The sequence below is a fragment of the Thermobia domestica genome, chromosome 10, assembly GCF_964235325.1.
Source record: "Thermobia domestica chromosome 10, izTheDome1.hap1.1, whole genome shotgun sequence".
Taxonomy (NCBI): domain Eukaryota; kingdom Metazoa; phylum Arthropoda; class Insecta; order Zygentoma; family Lepismatidae; genus Thermobia; species Thermobia domestica.
In genome coordinates this window covers 38,259,358-38,268,426 of record NC_137463.1, presented here as the reverse complement: position 1 = coordinate 38,268,426, position 9,069 = coordinate 38,259,358, and the positions used below count along the sequence as shown (strand labels likewise).

Sequence of the window (9,069 nt, the reverse complement as noted above, 5' to 3'; positions counted from 1 at the left end):
GACACACAAAAGATATGTTCCAGAAGCCAAACACAGAAGAAAGTCGACAACTAAAACATTTTAGTTAAGGTAAGTAAGTGTGCATTTATTAAGAAGATACCACTCACTTATTTTGTATTATTTATTAAGTAGGCATAAAATTATCTTTTAGTGTAGTTTCTGTTTCTGGAAAACTATATACAAACAGCAAATTATATAAAAAAATCTTATAAACTACTTTTTGGAGGGAATTTCCCCCAAAATCCCTCTAAAAATTCCCTCATAGAAAAAATGGTGACACGGTGTATACATATTTGAAAATGTTTTATTTCAAATCCAATAAGGTATAAACCGTCTTACATTGTAATTTCCGTGGAAGTTATATGTGGTTTTATCTGCACTAATGAATATGGTAAAATGAACAGTATACATAGCATATTTTTATATAAATATGTTTGTTTCTCTAGAAAGAATAATGCGATTCTTATGAAACTTAGAGGGCTTACTAAGTATAACTCAAGCTAACATACAATATAATTTGTGTGTTTATATACCTAAGGGTACCCGAGCTACAGGTATGAAAATGGTAAAAAAAAAAAAAAAGAAAAAAGCAAATTTAAGGGCAAATTTCCCGAAAATCCCTCTGTCACGGGAAAACTGTGAGTGATAAAGAAAAACTGATTCGAATTCTACGTGAAGAGTTCTATTAGAATCAGGTATTTTCTTCCGTGTGCGAGAGAAAAAGATTTTTTTTTTTTTTTTTTTTTTTGTTGACTAGTGTAATCAGTATTGCAAGCCGTACATTGTATCTTATTGACAATATGTGGCCAATAATAAGAATGTAATATGGTGAGACTTTTAATAGTGTTTTGCACTGTGGTGTATTTTTATGAATTAATAGACTCGTGAAAATGTGTTTCAATTGTTCGTCTTTGTGTTGCAGTTAACGTTTATACGGAAATAATTAGAAAAATTGCTAAACTGCATTTTTATTATGTTTTTTCCGATCTACTATTTAAGCGAGGTACTACGACTGAATGTCGCCATTGTACTTCTGTCATCATCGCAGTTATAGCTACCATTAACAACTAAAAAACTTTCCAAGATGAAGTACTTTGTACTCGCTGTTATGATGATTGTTTGCTCCGTGAGTATTTAATTCACTTCCAGTTCTTAAGCTTTTAGTAAAGAACAACTTAAAGCTGCTTTGAGAAAATATGTATAGTTTGAAAATACCTAGATTATGATAGGAAATATGCAAACATATAATACAACAAATTCTCGGGTGGATATGTAAGGAGAGGTATCTTCGAAATAGTGAAAATATTTTAAAATAAAATACTTTTCGGCACCGTTGTATATAGAGCGTTATTTCATATCATGAATGGTTGCGAAGGATCCTGACATTGTATATGGAGGTAATTCGAAAGATCGTGAGTTTAATGTTCAAAAAGTTATGTCCCTTCAAATCGTGTTTTTGCTTTTTCTTTATTTTACACATCCATTCACGTATTAGTTACTGAAGTAGCTGCAGTTGTGTTAAGAAAACGAAGACAAAATTGTGACCCAGTTTTCTTCAAGTAACAGTACTGAAACATTAAGTGAAAAATTTGTATATTTACGACGTCTGTTGGAAAAGTATCCAACCACGATCTTGGGAAACTAATACAATTCCCTGGCGTTATCTTAATCATAATATCGTTCACACTCTTGCTTCCATTCAATGAATTAAAGTCTGTGACAAACATCTTGGCATTTCATCTAAACGAATAAAAGACCAGCTCTGACGCGACGTTGCCGAGTAGTAAAGAAGAGTGTGGCTAAGCAAACGAACTACAGCGCGATCAGGTGGCAGGGGATAAACGTGGACGTGTACAAAGTAAACGTGGTAATATCGTTGGCCTCTCATTTGCTAGCAGCATTTAAAGGGAACTTGGAGCGCTGCCTTCAAATGCCAAGATGTTTGTCACGTCGTTTAGTTAGCATTTGTACTAATGGAAATAGATCTCGAGAGTAGTACGAGAACAGTCGTCAAATTGCACGAGATCTCCTCTCGGCTGTGAACGCGTGCTTCTTCTTGCCATCTTTTGATTTTTGAAAATAGGCTTACAAGGCTCTACCCGGAGAGTAGAAAGCTAGACGAAACATAGAAATCTTGTGCCATGTTGGAACGGATAACCACATGAGTTGGATGAATGGAATCATCATCGGAGATTTGAAGTCCATAGATCTTGACAAACAGAGTCACAGAAACTGTCTTAGGGACTGAAAAAATGTCTAAAGAGAAGTCTTTCGTTATCTATAGGTCCTTCCGATACGTATTCATGTTGCAAATTGTCTCAGCAAATCTAAGAACATTCGGTGCTTCTCTAAGCACCTGGTGATCAACTACGCGAGCTTTGTAAGGCCTTAGAGAAGTCAGATGTATCCACGTAATGTATCGTAACTTCGTTCTCGCGTCTTACCAGTACATCCATGTCATTACCATTTTAACCGCTCCGTGACCACAGACAATATAAACACACAATATAATCACTCTTCTAGAACAGAAGATGAAAATGAAAGAAATGCCACCTGGAGTCTAAATATATCACAGACGCCTCCTTCATGTCACAAAATTTGATAAACCTACGCCATGTAATTTTCTCAAAAACAAAGAAAGTCGAATAGTTTTTCGACAGACGTTGTATCCATTCAATGAAAATTTCTACTTGATCAAAAATAAGACACTAATACCAATTTGTTAAAGTAATTAAGCTTTTGGATACTGTAATTTTCACGAGAGAAGTCAGGATTTCTTGTAAGGGATCTCTTTATGGCACGTTCAATGGACAAAGGAATCAAGTCTACTTTCTAAGTCTATCCGGACATATCCCTCTTTTAAGATCTTTATCTAAAGTTCCTTTGAGACCTTAACAAGGTTCATGTCTAAATTACTCTTTTAATGTAGAAAACTGTATAAACTTTTTCAACACTTAACCATACCACACAAACGTTATGTCTCTCATTCTCGCAACTTTGATAATGTAGCGGAAGTCCCTTGTCCTTCAAATGCCCCATATAGTGTTGAATTTAGTTACGGACAAGATTTCTGAACCAGGTCTGTACACCTAAGGAAAGTATCTGGACTCCACTTACACTTTTTTAATAATGTCTGGGTTTGGATTTTAGCTATAATATTATTATAAGAAAAATTCTAATCAAGGGGGATTCGATTTGTTGCTTTCCGATTTCTTCTTCTTCAGAACAACGAATCATGAACTCCAATGTTAATTATTCTGTCTTCCCAATAGATAAAATTTACAATTGCCAATGATTTGTCTGATCTGTATTACCACAAATGTCCAAAATAAATATTATAATATTATTAATTTACAAAGGCTTTATTGTACATTTGTATTTCAATTCATATATTAACGACGTATATTTTAAGAAAGAATATCGTAATAATTTTTTTTTATTTTTACTTTTTCAGATCAGCGCCCTAGCTGGTAAGTTTAAAAATTATTTCATTTTTCAATAAGAATACTACTTCTGATGTAAGTTCATGGCCATAGTTCATACTGATATGTTTTCAGAAGAAAATGTTCTAGGTAATTTTTGTTAGTCATACAAGTCTCGCTGTTTCTACTGTAACAATACTTGTTTATTAACAACACAATTCAATCTTTCTTAAAGTAAAGTAAACTACAAAATTAATTTTATATATATATATCTTAGAACACAGTGCATTCAACTAATTAAGTTAATGCATACATATGAGATCTTATATGTTTATGTATTCCTTATAAGACTCTAAAATTCTTTCTCTTTTTCTTCGTACAAGATTATTGCTATAGAATTAAGTATACTGATGTTTGTGAAAATTAAAATACTCGGAAGCAATAGAGTAATTCTTTCAAATCCCTAGATGTACTTCAGAAAGCTTCGTAAGCCATATTTTAGCAGAATAATACCAATGCGACTAATATTATTCAAACTTTATTTTGGGAACGAATGGTACCGCTGCCAGCTGGCCTGTACAGCTGTCTATGCTGTAACCTATCAAACACAATGGAATATTATTTGTTAACTCATAGATCGCCAGAGAAAGCTAATTAGATTAATTAAAATATGTTTAAATGAATTCCAAAGTAAAGTCCGGGTAGGAAAATTTTGGTCCACGAGCTTTCACGTCGAAAATGGCCTGAAAAAAGGAGATGCGTTGTCGCCATTATTATTTAACTTTTTTCTGGAATACGCTATAAGGAAAATCAAAGATAGAAACCAGGGACTAGGGTTGAACGGTATTTACCAGGTTATGGCATATGCTGATGATGTAAATTTAATAGGGGATGATAGGAGAACAATAGAAATAAATGCAGAGGTCTTATTAAACGCTTGCAGGGACATGCGTTTAGAAGTAAATGCAGAGAAAACTAAATACATGGAAGTGCGTCGGGACCGTAATACAGCAAATTATAGATACTTTAAAATATTAAATAATACTTTTGATAAGTGAATAGTTTCAAATATCTAGAATCAATATTAACAGAGGAAAATCATATTCACGGAGAAATTAAATGTCGACTAAAAGCAGGGAATTCGAGTTATTATTCTGTTAAAAATCTCTTGTTGTCGCGAATTCTGTCGAGGAATTTGAAGCTTAAAATATACAAAACGATAATCATGCCTGTTGTTCTGTATGGTTGCGAAACACGGTACTTACATTGACTGTAAGGGAAGAACATAGACTGAAAGTATTTGAGAACAAGATCCTGAGACGAATATTTGGACCCGAGAGAAACGGGACTGGGGAATGGCGGAAACTTCATAACGAGAAACTACATAATTTATACGGCTTATCAAACATTGTTAGGGTCATCAAGTTTAGGAAGCTTAGGTGGGCGGGTCATGTAGCTAGAATGGAAGAAAGTAGAAACGCTTTCAAAGTCTTGACTGGAAGACCAATCAGAAAACGACCATTAGGAAGACCTAGCCGCAGATAGAAGGACAATATTAAGATGGATCTCGCAGAGATTTGAGTACAAAGTAGAAACTGGATGCAATTAGCTAAGGATAGAAGTTAGTGGAGAGTTTTCGTGAACGCGGCATATATATAAACAACGTATTTTAAAACAACTGTCCGGATAGCCACACAGCTTTGGAGATAGTCATGTATTCATTTACTTGATAAGAGAAGATTGAAACGTTTGAAAAACCATTCATTGATTACATTAACTTTTACCATGAATTCATGGATTTAATCTATCGCATGTTGAAGTAGTGTTCCATGAGCAATTTTGGTAACTTTCACGAACTTGCGAACATTTATAAACATTTCTAATTCTTAAAAGTAATCCTGAAAACTTCGAAATCTTTTATTTAAAATATCAATTTATTTCTTTACAGATGCCCAAGTCGCAGTTGGCGGAGCTGTTGCAGCTGCAGGCCGCAAGAAGTAAAAATTTTCGACCACCAACGCTGCTTCATCCAGTCAGCTTTTTCAAAATATGTTCCTATTAGAATTATAAAAATAAAGCACTAATATTTTTATTACTTTGAGTGTAGATGTTACTCATATTCCACAATAAGTTTTCTTCAAAGACTCAGTTTAATATTCTAGTAAAGCAATTAAGTATTTCAAATTCGTGATATTTATGAATCGTCACTTAATGCGTGGATATTTTTATAGTCTTATTAAAACAAACATCACCACCCCTTCCTATGATAAATAGAATATTTAATCACTTTCATTCCCCATTCAAAAGCCTATTATTCTATTTGTTTTAGATCGTTAGTTTAAGATATATGAATGAGAAGATGCCCTTGAATATCTCTTACGTTTTGTTTTAGTTCAGAAACTTCTAAATTGAGGATACGGTGAAAAAATATGAAATCTTTGAGTTTTACGTCCCACGATTTTACCGGCAAGGCTAAAGTGGACTGTGGTGATGAGAAATGAATGAAATGGTGTAACGAAGAAAGTAGAAGGAAACGGAAGAAGCCCGAGCAAACCCACGCACACGGTGTTTGTCCACCACAAAGTTCACTTGGTGGGGCTGGGATCGAACCCGGGATCCCAAGCACCATAGGTGAACGCTCTACCACTGAGCTACTGCGGCTCTTGGGGATACGGTGGTGAAGAGCAGTCCTCTATACGCTAGGATTGTCACTTCGATCTTATTCAAACTTTTTACTTAATTTCTTTCTGTGTGAGAACTATTTTGTTGCTTTTCGGAAATTAGATTGCCTGCATTCAATGCTGACCATATTCGAGCTCCAGAGAAATATCTCCTTGAAACTTCATAAGTCGATTCCTTATAATAATTGAAAAATATTAAAAAGTTCCAGAACTATGCATCGAAAGTGCCTTCTTTTAGAGCTATTCGCTAACGAAGACCAAAAGATATTTTTTTTATTAATTATGGTTTTAAAACACTATTATTGGCTCAAGAAATTTTATCCATGTTTCAGAATCCTCTGATATATAGTATATGAGAATAATTATAGCTAGAAAGGAAATTGTGATATTCGAAAAATATAATTCAAACATGTAATCAATATCAAATAATGTTTGCAAGAATAGTCGCAAACAGTAAGTGCAAATTTTCATTTGCACACAGCATCTCTTACGTGAAAACCTTAACAAACTTCAGCACTATTTTGCTGACTCTAAGGAGAGTTTTTGTTAGTGAATGGAATCGAACTTCCATCTTAGCGTAGACACTAACGTGTTTCTGTTCATTGGTGAAAAGCACCAGATATCGAAGTTTGTCTCATATTGATACTGTACAAAATTTTAACAAGGACAGAGGATGATTATATTTGTAGGAATAACTTTGAAAGAAGCTTCTGTGTACTGTCAGATCAGCTTCATTAAGATTGATCAGTTATGTGAGTTTCATAGTGTAATGAGCAGCTCTAGGACACTGAAACGTGATTGTCAATCATAGTCAGTTAAGCATCCTTAAGTGGACCACAGTTTCTGATTGATTGCTCGCGATTGCTGTGCATGTGAAGTGTTATTGGCTTGTATGATATAAGAAACAGTTCAATGCGGTGTTCATTGAAATGATAGTGCAAAGCAAAATCATAAATTTCACGAGACTAAGAAACCACAGGTACAAGGTATAAGTATGTAAGAGAAGAGTGTTGTCTGTAGTTGAAACAAAGTGTTTACAAATAGATGGCATTTGAGGAACGCAAGTACAATTGGAACAGGTGAAAACTTACATTATGAATTTTGCATTTCCATGTCTCTAGTATTTACAAAGATACATTTATCTGCGTTTGGCAAGTTGTCTGGGATATATCTACACAATAAAGTACTTTTAATAGTATAGGTAGTCGAACAACTTATAAATGTAAAAAAGAATTAATTGAAATATGTTGGAAAATACCAGTGGTAAAACTAACAGATTTTAAAAAATATAGATATTTCTGAATTCTTCGTGATACTTTAGGAAATATCATTTTCTTCAACCTTTCCCAATAGTGTAACTTACATTTTTTACTTGGATTCAAAATGGTTGCAAAGTTTTAAAAATGTGGCTTTATTTTACCTTGGGCAATAGATATATATTACCCTCTCAGGTCACTAGCTTTTATGAACCTATCCTTATCTAACAATATGACAAGCCATTTTAAAGCAATTATTAATTACACAAACCTGCCAAGTTGACGTTTTAGAAAAAAATATGAGAAGTTTTCGCTGAGTTGTATGCGATTTGGTGTGCTGATTTCGAAAATGACATCCATTTTTGTTCATCACGTTAGGACGTTCTTTTCGTAAAATCGATATAGATATATTTTGGTAAAATCTAATTTGAAAAGGAATTCTCAGGAATAATGTGCACGTAGTATCTGGCAGCAGTGGGTTTTATCCATTAAAATCTGTGGAAAATAATTGGTTCTTGGTTAGACACATTGATTTGCCAGCAATGATAGGTTAAAGTATTGAAAAGCACTATTGTCAGATCGCACGAGCCGCCTCCGTTTGAGACAAAAACAAAACGCTCCCTTGAGTTTAAACTCTTAACATCAAATTATAGTGCACTTTCTAAAGGAAAATCGTCTACATATAAGGCTCCGTTTTGAGGCAACTACAAATAGCCTACATTCATCTTTACCGTAGGCTCATCAATCAAGAAATATCAGAACAATAGACCAGGTCCTCCACTTCTTCAAAGTACTTAACAAATTTCTTCTCTCGATGCTTATACGAAGTAAACGAGGCTCCTTTGGCCAATAAGTTTTTCTTTTAAACTGGAGTCCAACAACTCAACTGTCTCTTTCCAAAGGCCCATACTCCTAGTCAGATCATTAAGTTCAAACTCAGAGAAGGGTTGAGGTGGATCGCCTCCAGAGGGATTATATTCGGTATCGGAGCCTTGAACTTCTGGATGTTCCAAGTCTGAAGACTCTGAAGAGATGACTAGCAATTCACTTAAAGCCACTGGGACATCAGAATGGGGCGTATTGCCGAATAAATATTCTCACAATAAAAGACTAGCTTTCTATTTTTACACTTATACCCATGGACATGGCAGGAACAAAAGTAACCATCATCAGAGTTGGTTTTGCGGCTCCTTCCATATCATTGAAATCCCAAGTCGTAGAGCAGTCTTCTTTGGTTTGAGCCATAAGCGTAGATCATTGATACACTGCACACAAACTCTATGAGGAGCCCATGATTTGTTCTAGTATCCGAGTTGCATGCCAGAATAAGCAAGATACAGTTCTCTTACATAGGCTGCAATTCTTCTCATGCGATTTTTAAGAACACTATACTTGCCGCATATGTAACAAAAGTCATCTGGCAAATTTTCACACCGTCTCGAACACGAAGCCATGTTTCACGAAATGCACAGAGAAAAGCAACAGTTACTACTGCTTTTCTGATGAAGTTTCCACTTGTCACTGGATCAGCGTACCCACGACATTACACACGAATGAAGCATTGATACAAACATAAATCTTTCCATGTCTTGTATTTTACTACGAACATGGTACGTACAGATCCTCTTGGTTAGAGAGATAAACTAAGTCATTCATGAGGACAACTCTTTTATATCTTTCCTGATGACTCCAGAACAGTCGGGAGAATTC

General features: G+C 34.7%; 1 long non-coding RNA gene across 1 annotated transcript; it reads left to right on the top strand.

The window, feature by feature from the left end:
* Nucleotides 1-1,025: 1,025 nt before the first annotated feature.
* Nucleotides 1,026-5,517, top strand: LOC145661969 (uncharacterized). Its single transcript, XR_014126920.1, has 3 exons — nucleotides 1,026-1,126; nucleotides 3,455-3,470; nucleotides 5,371-5,517. It is a non-coding gene; the product is annotated as an uncharacterized LOC145661969 (long non-coding RNA).
* Nucleotides 5,518-9,069: the final 3,552 nt, after the last annotated feature.